The sequence below is a fragment of the Jaculus jaculus genome, chromosome 9 (genome assembly GCF_020740685.1).
Source record: "Jaculus jaculus isolate mJacJac1 chromosome 9, mJacJac1.mat.Y.cur, whole genome shotgun sequence".
NCBI lineage: Eukaryota > Metazoa > Chordata > Mammalia > Rodentia > Dipodidae > Jaculus > Jaculus jaculus.
In genome coordinates, this window is record NC_059110.1 from 8,303,328 (window position 1) to 8,325,584 (window position 22,257).

The 22,257-nt window shown below is 47.9% G+C and overlaps 1 long non-coding RNA gene across 1 annotated transcript; it reads right to left on the bottom strand.

The window, feature by feature from the left end:
- Positions 1-3,767: 3,767 nt before the first annotated feature.
- On the bottom strand, positions 3,768-4,463 carry LOC123463583. Its single transcript, XR_006638997.1, has 2 exons — positions 4,385-4,463; positions 3,768-4,246 (listed from the first exon to the last, which is right to left on the bottom strand). It is a non-coding gene; the product is annotated as an uncharacterized LOC123463583 (long non-coding RNA).
- Between the last annotated feature and the right edge of the window lie 17,794 nt (positions 4,464-22,257).

A 22,257-nucleotide genomic window follows, 5' to 3' on the forward strand; every position in this document is an offset into this window, starting at 1 on the left:
ACTCTTTCCCATCTGAAACCTCATAAGCCATGTCATCACAGACCAGTTCTCTGTGCATTTAGGTCTTTCACACTCTCACCAGAATGCCCATCAAGCTCTGGTTCCAGCTCTGCAAGGCTTCTCTAGTCCAAGGTTCCATGTCCTTCCATATTTTACCTGCAACAGGTCCCAAAGACCAGACATGACATGGCCAGGTTCACTGCAGCTAGGACACCACTTCTTGGTACCAGTTTTCTGGTTACTTTCTCACTACTGGGACAAAATACCCAAGAGCAGTTTATGGAAGAAAAGGATTTGTTTCAACTTAGTTTCAAGAGGAAGCTTCACCATGACAGGGAAAGCACAGCTCAAGCAGGAAGCTGGCTCATGCCCTCACATACCAACACCGAGGTAGCAGAGTGAGCAGCTGAGCTCCAAACACAGCATGCTGCACTAATAAATAAGGTGCACTCCTAGTGACACATCTCCTCCAGTGAGGCTCCGCCTCCCAAACTGCCACCCGCTGGGGACCAAAGGACTGAGCAATGGGGAGTATTTTACACTCAAACCACCACAATGGTCATCCCTGGGTGATGAGTACTAACTAGGCAGGAGCAGATAGAAACGGTCCTTCTCTTAACCGGTGCACACCTTTAGGTCCAGCACTGGGGAGGCAGAGGTAGGAGGTTCACCATGAGCTTGAGGCCACCCTGAGGTGACAGAGTGAATTCCAGGTCAGCCTGAGCTAGAGCAAGACCCTACCTTGAAAAACCAAAATAAATAAGATAAAAAGAAAAAAGAAAGAAATGGTCCTACAGTTGGCTCCATCTCTGCTCTCATTTCTGGAATTCTCAGAAATGAGCATTAGGCCCAGTGCATCTCAGGGAATGAAGCACTGGTGGACAGCTGAGGACTCAGGAAGTGGAAGGGCCCTGTGGTGGTTTGATTCAGGTGTTCTCCATAAACTTAGGTGCGCTGGATGCTAGCTGATGGCAATTGGAAATTAAAGCCTCCTAGAGATGCTGTATTCTTGGGGGCGGGCTTATGGGTGTTATAGGCACACTCTCCTATTGCTGATGTCTATCTGATGTTGGCAAGGGGGTGATGTCCACCCTCTGCTCATGTCATCATTTTCCCTGCCATCATGGTGCATCCCCTTATGGCTGTAAACCAAAATAAACCTCTCTTCTTTTTCTTTCTTGTGAGGCAAGGTCTCACACTAGCTCAGGCTGACCTGGAATTTACTATGTAGTCTCAGGGTGACCTCAAACTCAAAGCAATCCTCCTACCTCTGCCTCCCAAGTGCTGGGATTAGAGGTGTGCACCACCATGCCCAGCTAGTTTTTCTTTTCTTTTTTTTAATATATTTAAATTTTTATTTTACAGAGAAAAAGAGAGGGAAAGAGAGAGAATGGGCACACCAGGGCCTCCAGCCACTGCAAATGAACTCCAGATGCATGTGCCACCTTGTGCATCGGGCTTATGTGGGTCCTGGGGAATCAAACCTGGATCCTTTGGCTTTGCAGACAAGCACCTTAATCACTAAGCCATCCCTCCAGCCCATAAACCCCTTTTTCCCACAAGCTTCTCTTGGTTGGGTGAGTTCTACCAGCAATGTGAACTTGACTGCAACAGGCCCTCAGGAATCAAAGTGATCACAAGAATAGAATCATGGCATAGACCTAGAAAGGTACCCTCCTGGAAAGCAGATTCCTGCCTAAATGCCTCCTGCCTGCTGTCATTGAGCCCAGTCACGTAAGGGATGCTCCCATGGCAAGCGTCAATCCATAGGTGGTGAGAGTCACCACCTCCAGGATGTTCAGTCCACTGCAGAGAAGGAAGCAGCATCTCCTCCTGCTGGCCAGGGTGCCCAGGAGAGGAGGTTCAATGCCTCGCTGCTAGCAGGTAGCAGCCTTCACTCAGCTCACAGGCAGAGAGGCCCCTCACCAAGACCAACCTTGTTGCTGCTCTTGTGCAGAAGTGTGAGAAGGAGCCCCAAGAGAAGGAAGATAAGCTGAAGGTGGTCAGCAAGAAGTCCACGCTGCATGCACTTCCGACAGTCTGAGGAGCGTCCGAGCAGCTTAGAGCTGGTCTACAGCCTGGAGTAGAAGCAAGTCAATCCTAGCAGTCTCTCTGATGCCCCTGTTAGCAAGCTGGCCATCACCGCTGGGGAGAATCTGAGTGACAGGAGTTTCCAAGGAAGGGTCTCCTGATGTCTCTCCTGGCTTTGATCTTCATGAAAGCCAAGCGTGCCACTGAGAAAGAGGTTTAGAAATTTCTAAAATGTGTTAGAGGCATATGCTGGGAAGAGACATTTAATCTTTGGGGAGCCACTAAAGTTCATCATGAAAGATTTGCTTCAGCAAAATTACCCTGAGTTCTACCAAGTGCCAGGCTTTAAGTTCCTATGGAGTCCCAGAGCCCGTGCTGAAATGACCAAGATGAAAGTATTGGAAGTTTTAGCTAAGATAAATGATAGCACTTCAAGTGCCTTCCCCACTCTGTATTAGGCTCTTGGGGGAAAAGTCAGAGAGAGCAGCTGAAGCTGGGGTCAGAGTCCATGCTGCGTGAACGTCCACCAGCTGCTCTCAAATCCAGCTAGACCTGAGCAGTCAGCCTTATTATATTATTGTTTATCTGAAAGTTATTTCAGTTTACATCTATTCTGACTAGCACATTCACTGCTGTGTTTAAGACTATGAGCTGGTTTTTTTAAATTTTTTCTTTATTTTTACTTATTTGAGAGCAACAGAGAGAGAGAGAATGGGTGCACCAGGGCCTCCAGCCACTGCCAACAAACTCCAGAGGCGTGCGCCCCCTAGTGCATCTGGCTAATGTGGGTCCTGGGGAATCGACCCTCCAACTGGGGTCCTTAGGCCTCATAGGCAAGCGCTTAAGGGAGAAGCCATCTCCTTCCCCAGCTGGCCTCAAATTAATGGTGAGCCTCCTACCTCTGCCTCCCCAGTGCTTAGTCTGCCACTATACCCAGCTGAGTTTTATTATTTTAAATGAAACTAGAAAACCTTCACTACTTTGTTTTTACTAAAGTATGTGGTTACCAAGGTAATTGGGATTTTCATGGACATGTGATTTTTTTTTTATACACAGGTGTGAACCATATTCTTGTTTCTTTTCAGATCTTATAATCTTTTGCCTTTTACAATGGAGAATGAAAATACAAGTAGTTAATTTAGGCTTGCCTCCATACTTTTGGCATTTAAATTTTACAAGAAAGCAATTTTTAAAAGCTTTATTATTCTTGTTTTTCTCGAGGTAGTGTCTTGCTCTAGCCAAGGCTGACCTGGAATTCACTATGTTGTCTCAGGGTGGCCTCGAACTCACGGGAATACTCCTACCTCTACCTCTGGAGTACTGGGATTAAAGGTGTGAGCCACCAGGCCCAACCAAAGTTTGTTTTTTGTTTTTTTAAGAGACAGCGAGAAAAAGCAAGAGTGATAACTGGCACACCAGGGCCTCAGCCACAGAAATCTAATTCCAGAGGCTTTTTACCTAGTAGGCATGTGTGCCCTTGCGCTTGCCTCACCTCTGTCCTTACACAGTAACCGCAAAGCAGAAGTTGGATCCTTAGGCTTTGCAGACAAGCGCCTTAACTGCTAGGTCCCATCTCCAGTCCGCAAAAAAAAATTTTTGAGGTAGGGTCTCACACTAGTCCAGGCTGACCTGGAATTCACTATGTAGTCTCAGGCTGGCCTCGAACTCACAAGCAATCCTCCTACCTCTGCCTCCCGAGTGCTGCGATTAAAGGTATGTGTCACCACGCCCATCTGTACTTTTGTTAAAAAAAATTATTTTTATTTATTTATTTGAGAATGGATGCACCAGGGCCTCCAGACAGAGCAAACCAACTCCTGAGGCATGTACCACATGTGCACCTGGCTTTACATAGGTCCTGGGGAATCGAACCTGCGTCTTTCGGTTTTGCAGGCAAGCGCCTTAACCGCTGAGCCATCCCCCCAGCCCTGTAATCTCCTCCAAGAAGAGGAACCGTGGGTCTGGATGGACGTGTCCAGTGCGCCGATGGCCGGGACCCGTGAGGCTCAAGGCCCTTGGTCTTCCACCACACAGGCAGTCGAGTCACTTCTTAAAAACGCCTCCCAGCCCGAAGGCGGGAAGGAGGCCCGCGCCGTCAGTCCCCGTCCACGACGCGCGCGCTCGCCGTCTTCCGCCGCCGGGGCCCAGCGCCGCGCGGCTCCCCGGTTCTTTCCGCTGAGACGTCACACCGGAAGCGCGGGCTTCCCTTTCAAACCTGCTGGGGGGGAAGGGGGGCTTACTCCAGGCGGCGGGCGCTGCTTCCGGAAGAGGAAACCAATTAAAAAGACGCGGAATGACGTGAACGGAGGCCAGCCGCGGGCCCCGTGAGTCACCTCGGGAAGTCGAACGTTACCTTAACGGGTCCACGTCAGGCGGAAGCAGGTGTGTGCTCCGGCCGGGACACCCCGCCCTCAGGTGGCAGGCCCCGCCCCTCACCTGCGCGCGCAGCCCCACCCGGCGCGCGCTGCCGGCGGCTTTTATACCGCGCTATTTTTGGTCGTGCGTCCTGATTGGTCAGCCGCGGTGACGTCACGCTCGCGAGCCCCGGGGTGGCGGCTGGCTCTGCCGAGGTGAATTAATAGCTAAAGTCGGCGGGTCGGCCGTGCGGGGCGGCGGTGTGGGACAGGGGCAGGGCCATGTCGTGTTGGGTTCCCTCTGTAGCTACCGTCCAGGCTACTGAGGGATATGTTTTAATGAAAGAGCCCGGGACTGGAGCGATGGTTCAGCGGCTAAGGTGCTTGCCTGCAAAACGTAACGACTCAGGTTCGATTCTCCAGGTCTCCAGATGCACATGGTGGTGCATGTGTCTGGAGGTCGTTTGCAGCAGCTAGAGGCCTTCCCTCCCTCCTTCTCTCTCTCCCTCTAATAAGTAAATTATATTCAAAAAAATAAAAGAGCCTGTGCCCTAAAGAGGAAGACCGAGAGCCTGACTCACACGTTGGCAGGGAGTTGCCCCATGGCAGAAACCAGGGACGCAAACTTTTCCAGACTTGAGCCTGCCCGACGTTTCCTTGAATAGTACCCCCGCCTTGTTTGCTGCCGTCCTTAATTGGACCTTTTGCTAAACCGCCCTCTCGTCTTCTCCCAGCTCAGGTCAGGCAGTTGCAACGCCCCCCTCACTTCCTTTGTTGGCATCTTTTCCAAAGCCAGACACCGCAGCACTCCTTAGCCATTGCAGAAGCATCTCATTTGCACCACACTCCCTTACTGTGATCGGAAGAGCCACAGCCTGGCCTGGGTTCTGATCCTGGCTGCCCATCAACCAGGCATCATTACTTGTGTGGTTCTCAGGGCTTTTGACTTACTTTTGGTGATAGATTTTGAACTTTGGTGAGTTAGTGAATAAGCACCAAGTATGCTTCACTAAATATCTTAATAACGCTTGATAAGAAGGCTTATTGGATTGTTTGCACTCTTAAGCTGGATGGGAACTTTGCTTGAAAGAGGTTCTGCCAAGGAATCAGTTTCCTTGGTAACACAGGAGGATTGTCATGAGTTTGAGGCCATCCTGAGACTACATACTGAATTCCAGATCTGCCTGGGCTGGAGTGAGACCCTACCTGGAAGAAAACAAACAACAAATAAAAGCGCACGCGCGCACACACACACACACACATACACACCTGAAAACAGCCAGACATGGTGGTGCATGCCTTTAATTCCAACACTTTAGAGGCAGAGGTAAGAGGATCATTGTGAGTTCAAGGCTACCCTGAGACTACATAGTGAATTCCAGGTCAGCATGAGCTACAGCAAAACTCTACCTCAGAAGACCAAAAAAAAAAAAACTAAAATCAGGAGGTGGGGCTGGAGAGATGGTTTAGTGGTTAAGAGCTTGCCTGTGAAGCCTGAGGACCTTGGTTCGAGGCTCAATTCTCCATAAACCAGATGCACAAAGGGGCGCATGCTTCTGGAGTTCGTTTGTAGTGGCTTGGAGACCCTGGTGTGCCCATTCTCTCTCCCTCCCTCCCTCCCCCCCCCCCTCCGCCCCCCCCTCTCTCTCTGTCTGTCTCTGCCTCCTTCTCTGTCTGTTGCTCTCAAATAAAAAAAAATTTGAAAAAAAAAACAGGAGGTGAAGAGATGGCTTATCGTTTAAGGTGTTGTCTTTGAAGTCTAAAGACCCAGGTTCAATTTCCCAGTGCCCATATAAGCCCGACACATCTAGAGTTTGTTTGCAGTGGCTAGAGGCCCTAATGTGTCCATTGTCTCTCTATCTGCCTTTTTCTCTCTCTATTCTCTCTCAAATAAAATTAAAATATTTTTTAAAACTAAAAACAGAAACTAGATTTTGCTAGACTTTAACAAAATTTAAAGATGTTTCTTTAAAATATAATTCAGAGAATGCTTTTTCCTTTCAAAAAGGATTTTCTTGTCAATTGGTTATGCATAATAGACATAACATTGTTTTCAATACTGCTAGTCAAAGGGAGATTTAAGAGTCTAAGGAGATGGCTCAGTGGGTAAGAGTGCTTTCCCACACAAACATGAGGGCCTGAGTTCCATCCCCGGCACCAACATAACAGGCTGGTTAAGGCTGCACACATCTGTAACCCTAGTCCCATGGGGCGCGGAGACAGGAGGCCCGCTGGGGCTCACTGGTCAGCCAGTCTACCGAAAACAGCAACTCCAAGTTCAGTGAGAGGCTCTGTCTCAAAGAAATGAAGCAGAAGAGGGCAACCCACATTCTCCTTTGGTCCTCTGACCTTCACATGTAAGCGCCATGAGCATATATCACACCATACATACTATGTACACACATGCATGAAGAGGGAGGCCTTTCATCTTTCAAGTACAAAACTGTAAAAATGCAGTGTGGGCCTGGAGAAATGGCTTAGCAGTTAAGGTGCTTGCCTGCAAAGCCAAAGGACCCAGGTTCAATTCTGCAGGACCCATGTAAGCCAGATGCACAAGGGGGTGCATGTGTTTGGAGTTCGTTAGCAGGGGCTGAATGTCTTGGTTCGCCCATTCTCTTCCTATCTGCCTCTCTCTCAAAAAATAAATAAATAAAATATATATCTTTATTTTTTTTAAAGGTCAGTTTATTTATTTATTTTGACAGAGAAAGAGGGAGAGAGAGAAAGAATGGGCACACCAGAACCTCCAGCCATTGAAATCACTATGCAGTCTCGCCGGCCTTGAACTCACAGTGATCCTTCCACCTCTGCCTCTCAAGTTCTGGGATTAAAGGCGTGCGCCACACTCAGCTGCCTCACACTCCTGCCCCGTGCGTTTCCGGCCATGATGGACCGTACTCGTGAACTGTAAGATGAAATCATCTTTTCCTCCTTTAAACTGATTTTTGTCAGCCATTTTGTCCCAGTAAGGAGAAAGGTAATTAACATAGATGCCTGGTGCCAAAATGACTCAATATAATGGTTTTGATTTTCCTTTTAACTAGTGTCATTGCCAATAACAGTAATTTGAGGTCCGGCTGGCTTATTTATTGGTGTGGAAGGGGGGCTGGAGAGATGATTCAGCAGTTAAAGTTGCTTGCAAAGCCTGACAACCAAGGTTCCATTCCCCAGTACCCACATAAAGCCAGATGCACAAAGTGGCATATGCATCTGGAGTTCTTTTGCAGTGGCAGGAGGCCCTGGTATGCCCATTCTCCCCTTCTCCCTCTCTCTCTGCGTCTCTCTGAAATGAGTAAATATTTTAAAAGATAAATTAAAACGTATCTGTTGGCATGTGTGTATGAGTCTGGATGCACACATGGCACGGCACACATGTGGCCGTCAGAGGACAACTCTGGATATCCATCTGCACCTTCACCTGGCTAGAGGCAGAACCTTTTGTTTACCACTGCATACTCTAGGCTAGCTGGCCCACAAGCTTCCAAGATTCTCCTGTCTCCATTCTCCATTTTCCACAGGAGGGCTAGGACTACACTCACCACAGGACCCAGGGCCCAAACTCAGGGGGTCAGGATTACATAGCCAGCAATTTTACTCACTCAGCTGTCTCCCCAGCCCCACACCTTCTTCTTTAAAAAAAAAAAAAAAAATCTCCAATAAAGTGCTGATTGAAAACCTGCTTTCCTCTAACTCTTTACTGTTGCCCCAAAGCAAGATCATCTGTTGACAAAACAGAGGGACCAAATAGCAGTGAGAGTGTTCTTTATTATTGCTAAGCAAAGACCATAGCCTCCACCTTGGAGCCCAAGTGACTCCTTTGAAGTAGTCAGTCACCCATCCAACAAATTCTTGGTCTCTCTCTGTGTCCTAAGCGTATGTGGACAATCATGGAGAGGTCACAGCCTGTGCTATGGAAGAGATCACAGGGACACATCTAAGGAAAGAATGCGTGTGAGAAGCAGTGTCTGCAATGGAGGATTTTTTTCTTTTCGGTTTGTTCGTTTTTTGGAGGTAGGATTCTACTCTAGCCCAGGCTGACCTGGGACTCACTCTGTAGCCTCAGGCTGGCCTCAAACTTGCAGCGATCCTCCTACCTCAGTGCTGGGAATAAAGGTGTGCACCAGAACTGCCTGGAAGGAGTTTCATTGTGAGGACAAAGGTGAAGGGATGGAAAAGGCAATGCAGACCGTAGGTGACACTGAGTCTCAGGATCCTAGAGTGTCAAATGAGGCGGTCAGAACAAAAATAGCTTCAGGCCCACACACACACACACAAAAGCATCAGACCCCCCATCCTGCAGGCAATAAGGAGCCTGAAGCAAGTAAAAGGGTTATCAGAAAAGTCACTTCCTGGAAACAGCTGACTGGCTTTTCATGGTGGAGGACAGGATATGGGATGCAGGTCTCCGGAGTAGTGGTATTTTCCATAAAAAGTTTCTTTTTTTTTTCCCCCATAATATATTTTACTATTGCTATCCCAGGACTAGAAGTTCAGGTGAATTTGTGGAGTTTGGAGGGAAACTATTCTCTCAGAAGTCATTGGTCATTATTCTTCAATAGTAAACAAATGCTTATCAAATACAGACAGTTCTACAAACAGCCAGACTTCACATGCAGACTTGGCCTTCTGTCGAAGAACTACAAGTTGAAGGATTTCTTACCGATACTGAAAGGGATGGGTGAGGCTCTCGGAGGGTGACATTACAGAATGCCACAGCTACTGAAAGGGTACATCTAACATCAACACCATTGCTCATCCAAAGACAGGCTCCTGCCAGAACAAACCGAAAGAAACGCATACCATAGAGTGAACCCCTACGGATTGTCCAAGAACAGGTGACTGAAGTCCATCACTATCTTGCGCAGGGAATCTCGAATCTTGAGCTATTAAGAGTAGAGATAAGAGCCAGGCGTGGTGACACACGCCTTTAGTCCCAGCACTCGGGAGGCAGAGGTAGGAGGATGGCCGTGAGTTCCCTGAGACCCCATAGTGAATTCCAGGTCAGCCTGGGCTCCAGTGAGACCCTACCTGGAGAAACAAACAAACAAACAAACAAACAAACAAAAAGAGTAAAGATAAGAAATAGGGTCACCATGGCCACCTGAATACCACAGTACCATTTGATGTCAGGAATCCTAAACGTGTACAACATATAAGATAATCTCTTTTCTCCCTGGGAGGGGTTATCGTGAGGAACCTTTGCATAGCTCTTGGTTAGAGCCACCCCCAAAGCTCTAGCGGCTGCCGTACCCACTGTGGATGACTGAGTAAGTCTGTGGTGATTGCTGTGGGCTCATTGATGGAACAGCATTGCACAGGTGCCTGGGAGCATCCTAGGCAGTTGCTGGTTCACACCAGTAGGAGCAGAGGCCAGGAAGACCAGACTGGGGAATGCCTGAAGTCTGCCTGTATACAGACGGTTCCCAGGGCAGTGGCTTGAAAGGAAATGGCCCCATAGCCTTGGGTACTTTTTTATTTTATTTTGTTAATTTATTTATATATATATATATTTTTTTTTTGTTTTTCAAGGTAGGGTCTCATCCTGGTCCAGGCTGACCTGGAATTCACTCTGTGGCCTCAGGGTGGCCTTGAACTCATGGCGATCTTCCTACCTCTGCCTTCCCATTTGCTGGGATTAAAGGAGTGCGCCACCACGCCCAGCTGCCTCGGGTATTTTTGACTAAGCTTCCTACTGAAAGGGAGCCTGGGTCCAGCACCTTGCTGGTACTGGCTGTTGTCTTTGCTATGGCTGTGTGATGAAGTGAGCCAGCTTCCTCTGCCATGGTAAAGACCCTGTAAGGCTGAAATAAGTCCTTTCCTCCCTGAAGCCACTTCTGGTCATGTATTTGAACCAGCCACAAGAAGGTATCTGCAGGAGGAGAGGGGGGATGGTATTGTACATATGTAGGGTATGAATAAGCCATATGTAAATCTACTTTTTTGGACAACGGTATACCCAGAAGCCATAGATTGTTACTAGAAAAATTTCGGTGCCAGGGAGGTCCCTGATGCCCCCAAAACATTACAGGCCATTGCCAAGGCCCTTGGTTTCCCACCAGGAATAGATGGTAAGACCCTATTGATGAAGGCTCCACATACTTGGGCTGCAAGGCCACTGAGAAATCCTGCTGGAGCTGAGCTGAAAACCTCCTCCATGTAGACCAGCTGACAGAAAGCTGGAAAAAGCCACACTGCATGCAGTTCCATGAGAGAGAGAGAAATCACCAGTGAAGAACATTAACAGTGGACACTGCAAGCCTTATATTTGGCCAGCCAGACCAAATGAGCGAATGGGTGCAATAGCGGCACATCTGTTATGAGGAAAACCAACCACTCTCTAATTTGACTAGCGGCCCACTCCATGGGAGGGAATACTGAAAACCTACAACAGGTGTAGTCATGAGCCCGAGGGATGTAACAATCTGCGGGTGTCTGGCTAAATATACATACTATGCTCATCAAACTGCTCAGTAAGTACCTCTCTTAATGTTCATACACATATATTAATACTACTCTCACTTTTGGTTAGAGAAGCCTCTGTTTTCAGAATGCAATGACCTCTGGGATCACTCAAAAGGTATCATAGAGCTGAGCGTGGCCTTTAATTCCAGCACTTGAGAGGCAGAGGCAGTCTGAGACCACACAGTGAATTCCAGGTCAGCCTGGGCTACAGTGAGACCCTACCTTGAAAAAAAAGACACCATAGTGCTGAGAAAAAGGAAAGTGACAGAAGAGTACTCAGCACTGAAACATCACTCTCACACCTTCCAACATTCAGGGTCCATTGCAGAAGAGATGGCGGAACATCTGTAAGAGCCAAAGGAAGGGTAGGTCTCCTTACAATGCACTGTTCAGACACAAAATGGCCTGGCTATCCATGACCTCGCAGTGCCTGGCACTACCTACACAAGACCCTCATAAGAGGAAGGAAAGATGATGACAACAAAATAAAAGAGAGACTGATTGAGAGGGGGAGGGGACGTGATGGAGAATGGTGTTTCAAAGGGGAAAGTGGAGGGGGGATTGCCATGGTTTATTGTCTATAATTATGGGTTGTCAATAATAAGAAATTTAAAAAATTAGACAGATAGATCTACCTTGTCTTCAGTTAAGGAGTACAAAAACTTCCTCTGAGGGGTGTCTTTAAATATGTGTGAATCAAGATTCTTTTTCTTTGAGTTGGGGGGGTCTCTCACTATATTGCCCAGCTAGTTGAACTCACACCTCCAGCAAACTTCCCACCTCAACCTCCTGAGCATTTGGAACTGCAGGTGCTCTCAGGAGTTTCTTAAGGTAAGTCTAAATGCAGCTGGATGTGGGGTAGCACATGCCCTTAAATCCCAGCATTAAGGAGACTAAGAGAGAGAGATCCTCAGAGTGAGTTCCAGATCAGCCTGGGCTAAGGTGAAACCCTATTCCCCAAAACAAATGAATAAATGAACAAAACAACAAAGGTAAGCCTAATTGTTAATTCAGGCTATTGTTTCAAGTACCCTCTTGATGTCAGCAGAACAAGTGAACCCACTTTGTGTGTGTGTGTGTGTGTGTGTGTGTGTGTATGGTGTGCATATCCATCTGTAGCATCCTATGCATATGCATGTGGAGGCCAGAGGAGAACGTCCTGACTCCACTACTTATCAATGTGCTTCCTTGAGACAGAGTCTCTCACGGATTCAGAGTTTGCCATTAACAGGAGCCCCTGAGCCTCTGGCCTCTGCTTCCCAGAGGACTGGGATTACATGCGTTCATTACCACACCCAGTTGCTCATGTGGGTGTTGGGGAATTGAACTCAGGCAGTCCCAGACCCTCTCAGGCTCTCATGCTTACACCAAAAGTGCTGTTGCCTGCTGAGCCATCTCCCCAGCCCCTGAACCCACTTTTGTAAAAGAATACATTCAGTGGAAAACCAGGGATCTAATGGCTTTGTTGACAGGTCAAAGCCATTTGTTTGAGGATTGCATTTTATGTTCAGAGGACATATAATGAGGCCAAAGAGAGCAACTGTGGACTTTTTATTGGAATCTATGTAGTCACTGGGGAGAGTGTGACATCATTAAGCTGAAGAAACATTTACAGCAGTATATTCTTCACCTATACCCCATCAGAAGTATCACCTATGACGCCAAATGGATGACACACTCGTCTAACCACACAGTCCAGATTCTGTCTCAGGCTCCTATTGCTAGATCCATCAAGGTCCACAAAGGTCACTCTCCTTCTAGGTCCTTGCTGCCTATAAGACAAGGTTCTGGTTCTTGGTTGGCCCAGAGGGCCGTTTACCACCAGCTCCATTGCTTGAATCCTTTTCCTTCACCTCCCTCTGACCTCCTACTCCTCCCTCCACTTCCCCCAAGAGACCACTTTCTTCTCTCCCCCTGTTGTCTTTACATACTTCTCCCCGCCCACCTGACTCGTCAGCTCCCCTCTTCTCCCTCTGGCAAACCTCTGCTCACCTCTAGAGGAACAGCTGGAGTCATGTCCTTGCTGAGGTCTTTCCTGTGTCTCAGAGCCAGCCAGCCCCTTGTGTTTGCTCTGGGGGCTCAGAGCTACTTTCATCACTCTTCATTTCCCTAATATAGTCCCAGGCTAGAGAGATGGCTCAGTGGTTAAGCCATTTGCCTGCAAAGCCTAAGGACCTGGGTTTCATTCCCTGGTATCCACATAAAGCCAGATGCATGCGGTGACACACGCATCTGGAGTTCGTTTACAGTGGCTAGAGGCCCTGGTGCACCCATTCTCCATCTATGTATCTATGTATCTATCTATCTATCTATCTATCTATCTATCTATCTATCTATCAATCATCTATCTGTCTGTCTCTTTCTCCCTCTCTCAAATGAATAAATTAATTTAATTTAATATTTAAGCCTGGCATGGTAGTGCACACCTTGAATCCCAGCTTTTGGGAGGGCAGAGGTAGGAGGATTGTTGTGAGTTGGAGGCCAGCCTGAAACTACATAATGAATTCCAGGTTAGCCTGGGCTAGAGTGAGACCCTACCTCAAAAACCAAAAATAAATAAATAAATAAAATATTTTAAAATATTTAGTGAGACCCTACCTCAAAAATAAATAAATAGCTGGGCGTGGTGACACCCATCTTTAATCCCAGCACTGGGGAGGCAGAGGTAGGAGGATCGCTGTGAGTTTGAGGCCACCCTGAGAATATAGAGTGAATCCCAGGTCAGCCTGGGCTAGAGTGAGACCCTACCTCAAAAACCAAAAATAAATAAATAAATAAAATATTTTAAAATCCAGTAATATGTTCCCTACCAATCATCGTCAATGGCCAGGAGGCAGCCAAGGGCAGGAGTCACACAGCCTGCTCACCCTGGAAACCCAGCACAGGACACTGTGTGCAGTGCCTTGGACTGGCCCTCCGTTGGGTGCATTGGGTTTGACTGATAACAAGGCAGCAAGAGTTTGATTCGCAGACTGCCTGTCTGTCCCTGACAGCTCATTTGCTTAATTCGTGCATGAATGCTTCTATGACTCAAGGAGAGAGGGGGGCACCTGGGGAGGCCCTTCCTTCCGGTCAAGGACAGTAAGATGACATCTCTCATCTCACCAGTCTTAAGAGACTAAGACCGTGATGAGGAAGTCCCCGGGTGGGAGGGGCCCCTAGCCTCAGTGACCTTTGCTCACAGAGGCTATTGTGGGAGCTCACAGGGAGTTCTCTCTGAGGCTGAGCTCCCCAAGTGGGTAGGGCTGGCATGGGGCTCCCCCCCCAAAAAAAAGGCACCGGGCCAGGAAGAACAGCCCATAGGGAGTAGGTCTTTGTGGTCATTGCTGGGGACAAAGAGCAGCTCGTGTTTCTCTGCTTCTCACATGGGAAACATCTGCATGACGCCCAGTTATAGAAAAGAGTAAATACAGAAGAACAGTGACTGGGGAGATGGCCCCGTGGTTAAAAGTGCTTGCTTGAAAAGCCTGATGGCCTGGGTTCAATTCCCCAGTACCCATATAAAGTCAGATACAAAAAGCGGTGCGTGTGTCTGGAGTATGTTTGCCACTGCAAACAAACTGGCAAGAGGCCCTAGTGCCCCATACACGTGTATACATACATACATACATACATACATACATACATACATACATATAAATAAAAATAAACAAGCAAATAAACAAATGTTAAAAAGAACAGGAGCAGTGTTACACACTAATAATGGCCACATAACAGATTCGTGGTTTCACGTACAAACACGTCAGCAGAAAACACAGAGCCTGGCCAACTGGCCTGAAGATGGCTTAAAATACAGGGATGAAGAAGAGCCAACAACTTTGGGAAATCAATCACTGCTGTTTAGATTCCTGTCGTGCCATCAGTGTTCCCGGATGTTCCTCTTGTGGGGGGGGGGGCGCGCAGCCCAGTCCAGCTGGTGCATGGTGTTGCCTGATACCTTCTGGCCTGTTTATCTCTCAAGGGAGTATTTGGAAAAAGCAACTGTCTGCCTTCTGCTGCCAGCCACACCCCAACCTTAGCACCTCTGTTCTTGCATATAGCTCTTGCTCCCGTGGAGGAGGATCAAACTGGGAACCCGGGCATCAGACCACCAGTGAGTCTGTATGTGCTGGCCCCGCCTCGGGTTACGTGCCCTCTGCTACCTTGGCACTTCATACTGGAACATTGCTGCAGAGCGGTGGGGATGGTTTGGAATGTCGAAAACTAATTTCTGCCACCTTGTACTCATCCCAAGCGCCCCGGTCCTCACCAGTTTCACCAGAGGCATGAACATCTCTCGTGCTTGCTTGCCCTCGGCTCTGCATCACCCCCATCTCCCTCAGTGTCATGGCTGCTCTGCACTCCCACGGCCACAGGGAACTCATTTGTGTTGGAGCAAAATGACCTAGGGCTCAGAAGCCACTCATCTGCATCTGCTGATAACAAAAATAATGACAATACCAACAGAATCCTATGTACTGATGGTACCTGCCGCCAGGCCCTACACTACCCGCTTTAGGCATCTTTATTTGCATGTGTATATGTGGTGAGCATCTATGTATGTGTGCGTGTGTTCATATGTGTGTGGGCACACACATGTGTGCAGCTGCATGTGAGGTGGAGGCCTTAATGACAAATGTCCTCCCCAATCACTCTCCACCTTGTTTATTGATACAGGATGGCTCATTATGAAGCCCGAAGGTTGCCCATTTGGCTAGGTAAACTCGTCAGTTTCCCCAGGGATCCGCCCGTCTCCACCTCCTGAGCACCGTGATTGTGGGTGCAGGCACCCACGGACATGCCCGGTATTCACGTATGTGCCAGAGGTCTGAACTCGGGTTCTCATGCTTGCATGGCAAGCCCTTTGCTAACTGTACCAACTCCTCAGCCCCTGGTAAAGCTGCCTAGTCACTCTGCAGCTGCTAAATGGTGAAGCCAGTTTCCAAGTCTTGCTTAACTTTGAGATCTTCTCCTCCTTCAAGGGTTCAGGGCCAGCTTACCTTAGGCCTTGAAGGGGGTGACGGTCATACGTGATGAGGAGTCATCGGGTCACATGGTGGCCTGAAGAGTGGATCTGTGATATCTTTGCCCACTCCTCCATTCAGTCTTACAACTGGACTCAGCTCAAATCCTTCTCTAGGAATCCTCCCCTCCCATGTCCCTTCTGGTGCCTTCACGACTCCAAAAGTAGGACATGGCCCAGCAACCTTGACACTGCCCAGAAGAAATTTCAGAGCCTTCTTGAAATCCATAGTTTTTACACGTGTATGTGATGTAGTGTACATGTATTGTTTGTATGCGTGTGGGTGCAGCTGTGCCCACATGCATGTAGAGGCCAGAAACTGACATTGACAACGTCCTCAGTCACTCTCCTCTTCATGTTCTGAAGCAGCGTCTCTCTCAGAGATCACTGATTCAGCTAAACTAGCTAACCAACAAGGTCTCTGGATCCTTCTATTTCTGCCTTCCTAGTACTAAGGTCATAGCCATATATCAGGGCTCTGAACTCAGATCCTCATGTTTGCATTTGATCCACTGAGCCAGTTCCCCAGTCCCAGAATTAACATTTAAAAAAATATATTCTCATCTACTTTTTGGAAGCGGAGAGAGATAGACGAGATACAGAGAGAATGGGCATGCCAGGGCCTCCCACCCTTGCAAATGAACTCCAGACGCATGTGCCACTGTGCATCTAGCTTCACGTGGGGACTGGAGAATGGAACCCTGGTAGTTAAGCTTTGCAGGCCAACGCCTTAACCACTGAGCCATCTCTTCAGCCCAGAAATTTACATTTTAACAAGGTCTGGGTGGCCCCAATGCACTTTGGACTCAGAAATCTACATCTTACACACCAGAGCCCTTAACTACCAATCCTGTGGTTCTGGAGCTACTGGTGAGCGCCTTCTTGGGTTTCTTCATTAAGAGATTGTGAGGGGAGTGTTGGATACTGCAAACCCCTGGGTCTGTCGGATTACATGCTGGCTGGCTAGAGCAGAGCTGGCAGTTGAAGGTTCTTGCCCTCATAGTGATCGCTCACAGCCCGGTGGAAGGTCTGGCTGTCAGCGTGACTCCAGTGATTCCAGAACCTCTCAGGCTCCACCTTTTCCCACGTCCTTGAAGGCACACAGCAGACAAACCCTTGTTTATGGAGAGCCCTCTGAGACCCAGCCTGGGGATCATGAAAGATGTGACAGTTTTATTTTCTTGATGTTAAAAGAACCCAGACCCAACCCTGGAATTCTCCCTCTGGGCTGTGTCCTGGGACCCACAGCTCAGGTGTCCCAAAGGCACAGCGCATTCTTGAAGGCACAGCCCTCAGAACCACCTCCTGCGGGCTCTGGAATTTCAGAGCCCTGTTCATGAAAGGCTGTAGGAACCCTGTGGTCTCTGCCTGGTCCCTGCCCAATTCTGCCTCCCCTAGAGCTAGCTGTCACTACCTCTTAAACAGCCCTCTCCCTTTAAAAACACCTATTTAACGTGTGGACCAGCCCTGAAAGAAAAACTACCTATTTGCTCTTTCTCACTTCCTGTGGGAAGGGTGGGGCCCCTGGACTGCTTTTTGACAGTTGCTGTGATTCACTGTGGTGGGAGTGAGGGCTTCCACAGGCAGGGGAGTGAGGTGTGATGGCTTTGGAATGCAAGTGTGGGGTCATACCTCCAGAGGGGTTTGCTGATAAAGGAGAGCGGTAGGGAGCACGTAGTGAGTGAGTATGTGGTGTGTGGCATGTGCGTCTGAAGTGGGGGTGTGGTGTATGGTATGTGGAGGGGAGTGTCTGTGTGTTTTGGGGAGGGTAGTATGTACCTGTGCCTTCTTCTCTCCATTGCAGAGGTCTTCTGCACTCAGACAGCCGCTGGCTGTTTTCTTTGATGAATGCCAGCTCCTGTCCATCCGTAGGGGAGAACCAGGCTTGCCCTGGCAGGGGATGAGCACCTGGTGGGGGCCATTGACACCACGGTCTCTTTCGTGGCTCCCTGTGTGTAGGGGTGGACCTGGAGGCAAGCCCAGGGAGCTTGTAATCAGCTGGGCACCACCCCAGTTCAAGGATGAGGGACTCCTGGAGCTGAGTTAGGCATCTGCACTCACATGTGCAAGACCTTTGAGCCTTGGGCTAAGTGAACCACCAGCCCAGCCCAAAACAAGGTCAAGGAGAGGACAGAGCCTGGGAGATGGCTCCTGAATTAGGACCTCTTTTCCTTTCTCAGTTCGAGAGGTAGAGTCCTAGCCAGTTAGTTAGGAGTGTGAATTCTAGAGCCATCCCGTCTAGGGTCTGACCTCTAGCTACACAGACTATATACGGAGTGGTTTGGCAAGTTTTTTGACCTCTCTGCCTTGTTCTTCCTCTACAAAATGTCCAACAGGAACATCTAGCTCATGAGTCCTTGTGAAGGGGAGAGGGATTCAGCAGTGTAAAGAGCTTAGAACAGTAGCTGGCACCAGAGGAATATTTAACAAATATTAACCATGATTCTTTGGGAACAAAAGTCAATGTCCTAGAATCTGGTAGTGACCTGTTAGGGGACACATGTATTGTAATTCTCTTAAATGCAGGACACAAAATTCAACCAGAGATTCTCCTACAGTCTGGGAAGGAAACAAAACTAAGATGCATCTCACTTCCTGCCAAGGGGATCCATTCTCAGATGACATCCTGATGTGGTAGCTCTGGTCCAGAAAACGCGTGACCTTAAGGAAAACAGTATAAGCCAATGGGCTGGCATGCAGGCCTGAGTAACGCCCTTGTGTGGTGCTGGGGGTGGTACCCAGGGACTCTCGCTGGCTGGGTTGACCACTATAATATATCCCCAGCCTAGACTTTCTTTTTTCAGAATAATTCCATGGCCCTGAAAAAGAGGGACCATCTGTTGGGGCTGGAGAGCTGGCTCAGAGGTAGAGAGCACTTCCGGTGCAAACATGAGGGCCTGGCGAGGCCTGAAAGACCACTTAGAATTCAACTGCCAGGACCCACATGAACATCTAGGCGTGCCCATGTACGTTTTTAACCCTAGTCTTGTGGGGAACAGAGACCAGAGAATCACTAGGGATGGGGGAAGAAAATCAGCAAGTTGTAGGATCAGTTAAAGACCCAGGCTCCAGTAAGAATTGGAGATAGGGGGCTGGAGAAATGGCTTAGCCATTAAGGTGCTGGCCTGTGAAGCCTAAGGACCTAAGTTCAGTGGCCCACATAAGCCAGATGCACATGGTAACGCATGCATCTGGAGTTCATTTGCAGTGGCTGGAGGCCCTGGCATGCCCATTCTCTCTCTCTCTCTCTCTTGCCCTCCCTCTCTCTAGTAAATAAATAAATAAAATACTTTTTAAAAAGAATTGGAGATAGCATAGTAGAGAGTGACACTCAACGTCCCCCTCTGGCCACCGCAGACAAATGAATGGGGCACCACATGGACACACATGCATACACCAGACACACACACACACACACACACACACACACGTAAAAAAAAAAAGAGAGAGAATACCTGCTAGGTGTGGTGATGCACATCTCTAATCCCAGCACTTGGAAGGTAGAGGTAGGAGGATCGCTGTGAGTTCGAGGCCACCCTGAGACTACATAGTGAATTCCAGGTCAGCCTGGGCTAGAGTGAAACCATACCTCAAAAACCAAAAAAAAAAAAAAAAAAAAAAAACAAGAGAGAGAGAGAGAGAGAATGCATTGACAACTGTATTCTGAGTCCTAAGTTAAAAGATATGAAGGCTGTAAGTATATGAGACAGAGAGAGAGAGAGAGTACCCTCTCTCAAAGAGACTATCAAAACATGCCACTTATGTTGTGATAAATCAATAAACAAAAGAAATACAGGGGCTGGCGAAATGGCTTAGTGGTTAAGGCATTTGCCTGCAAAGCCTAAGGACCCAGGTTTGATTTCCCAGGACCCATAGAAGCCAGATGCACAAGGGGGCACATGCGTCTGGAGTTTGTTTGCAGTGGCTAAAGGTCCTGGCACACCCATTCTCTCTATCTGCCTCTGTCTCTCATTCAAATAAATAAATAAAATATTTTTAAAAAATACAAAAGATGTCAGCAGCATCAGGGAAACAGCCCAGTATAGCCACCAGCAGCCTGAGGAGTTAAGGTCCCCTCAAGGACCTCCACTCAGGTAAAGCCAGATTCTTCACTATGTCATAGACAAGCCAGAGTGAAATAGTCTATTAAGTATTTATACACAGAGACATAGCAAAAGGACAACAGAACATTCTTAAGACATGGGTGTGGGCTTCTCAACACAGTTACATGGAGGTGTCTTTACGATTTATACATATTTCCCTCTGACCTCCCCCCCCCAAAGGTGGACCTGAATTCACTATGTAGTCTCAAGGTGGCCTCTAACTCAGGGCGATCCTTCTACCTCTGTCTCCCCAGTGCTGGGATTAAAGGCCACCACGCCCGGCTCCCTCTGACTTTCTAACATCCCTCAAGGAATGTAATTCACAAGGTTTAAAGATTAAGCGAATCTTAAAATCTCAGTAAGGTTTAAAGATTAAGTTAAAAACATATGAACTGGTTTACATAATTTCCTTATCTTAAAGAATTTCCTTTTTAGCCGGGCGTGGTGGTGCACGCCTTTAATCCCAGCATTCCGGAGGCAGAGGTAGGAGGATCGCCATGAGTTCGAGGCCATCCTAAGCCTACATAGTGAGTTGTGAGTTACAGGTCAGCCTGGGCTAGTGTGAAACCCTAACTCAGAAAAAGAAAGAGAGAACGAGAAAGAAAGAAAGAAAGAAAGAAAGAAAGAAAGAAAGAAAGAAAGAAAGAAAGAAAGAAAGAAAGAAAAAGAAAAAAAGAAGGAATTTCCTTTTGTTCCTTTTGTAAGTAAACCTGTGAGGTGGTTTCATGAGGTCACAAACATTCTGGCCCCAAGGAAGCAAAGCTCATTTGCTGTTTTGCCACCCTTGTTTGAGACGTTTTTAGGAAAACACATATTATCTCTACAGGCAATTTTGGTTTTATCAATTGTGTTGAGGTTTCTTGAGTCTCAGTCAACAGAGAAAGCAAACGAGCTCCCAGAGCGAGGGGGGTTCTCTGCCCTTCCTATGTCCCCTAATAGTGTCTGTCTTTTTCAGTACTACCACACATTTACATCAGGATTTGCTACCTGGCTTGAAATGATTAAAAACCGATCTCATCGCATGTCCACGTGTAAACACATTCTGTGTTGAGAAGATGGGATCTGCTCGGAGGAGCCTGAAGACAGCCGTCGCCCTCCCGTGCAAACCGCAGCCAGAGGAGAGGAGAGAGATCATCTGACGGGAGGAAGATACAGAGTGTCTCCTTAGGCAAATGATTTCTGGAGTGGCAATGTCAGACAGACAAAAGAATTCAGAATAGAATAGCACTGAATAGCGCTGCCTCTCGTAAGCAATGTGCAGGATGACATCACATGTTCGTATCACCTCTCACGTGTACTTCTTGTACCAAGAACTGCTCAGCTTTCATTAAACAAAAACGAACACTCTAGTTCTTTAGAGGGAAGGAATTGTTGTCACATAAAGCCTATTGCCTAGCAACCAAACATCGACTCATGGCACCTTCCAACCACAGACACACTGCCCCACCCGCCTGCAGACTCATTCCTCTTGACTTACAAATTCAGGTTTGTTTTTTTTTTTTTTTTTTTGGTTTTTCAAGGTAGGGTCTCGTTCTAGTCAATTCTGACCTGGAATGCACTATGTAGTCTCAGGGTGGCCTCGAACTCATGGCGATCCTCCTACCTCTGCCTCCTGAGTGCTGGGATTAAAGGCGTGCACCACCACGCCCGGCTTCAAAGTTCTCTTAATAGGATCCGTGGTCAGCATAATTGGGTGTTTAGGTTCTACTGTAAAGCACAAATCAACGTGATATTCTGCCAATTTCTCAGCATTTAATCACATACTCAGAGCCTCAGAAGCCAAGACATAAAAAGAAGGGAGGACCTTTGGCCTGGATTCCTTTTCCTGCCTTTAACCTCATCCACCAACACCGATCTGGCAATGTCTCTCCCCTGCCCCTAAGCCAGGAGCTCCACAAGACCCTTCTCTGGTTTCCATAAAAAAAAGAAAATGGAGCCCTCCAATATGACACCTCTTGTCAGAGTGGAAAACCCAAGTCAAGTCCCCTCAATGCCAGGTTCACCTCAATGCCTGAATGCGAAGTCAAGACAAAGTAACCCATGCCAACTTTCAAATGTTGTGTGCAGCAGAACCACTGGGCACACTGTTGGGAAAGTGAGTTGCTAACCAACATTCTATAGCACAGAGTGTATTCAGTGATATGACTCACAGATAAGTTGCTTCTCCCTGTGGACCTCACACTGGGTGTGCCATGTGCTGTAGGTGGACTCGGGCTTAACCCTTCCAGGTCTGGGCACTTCCACTTACCTTCTTTCTCCACAAAGTCCCCTGCATGCCTAAGTGGCCCCAAAGGCATCTACAGAG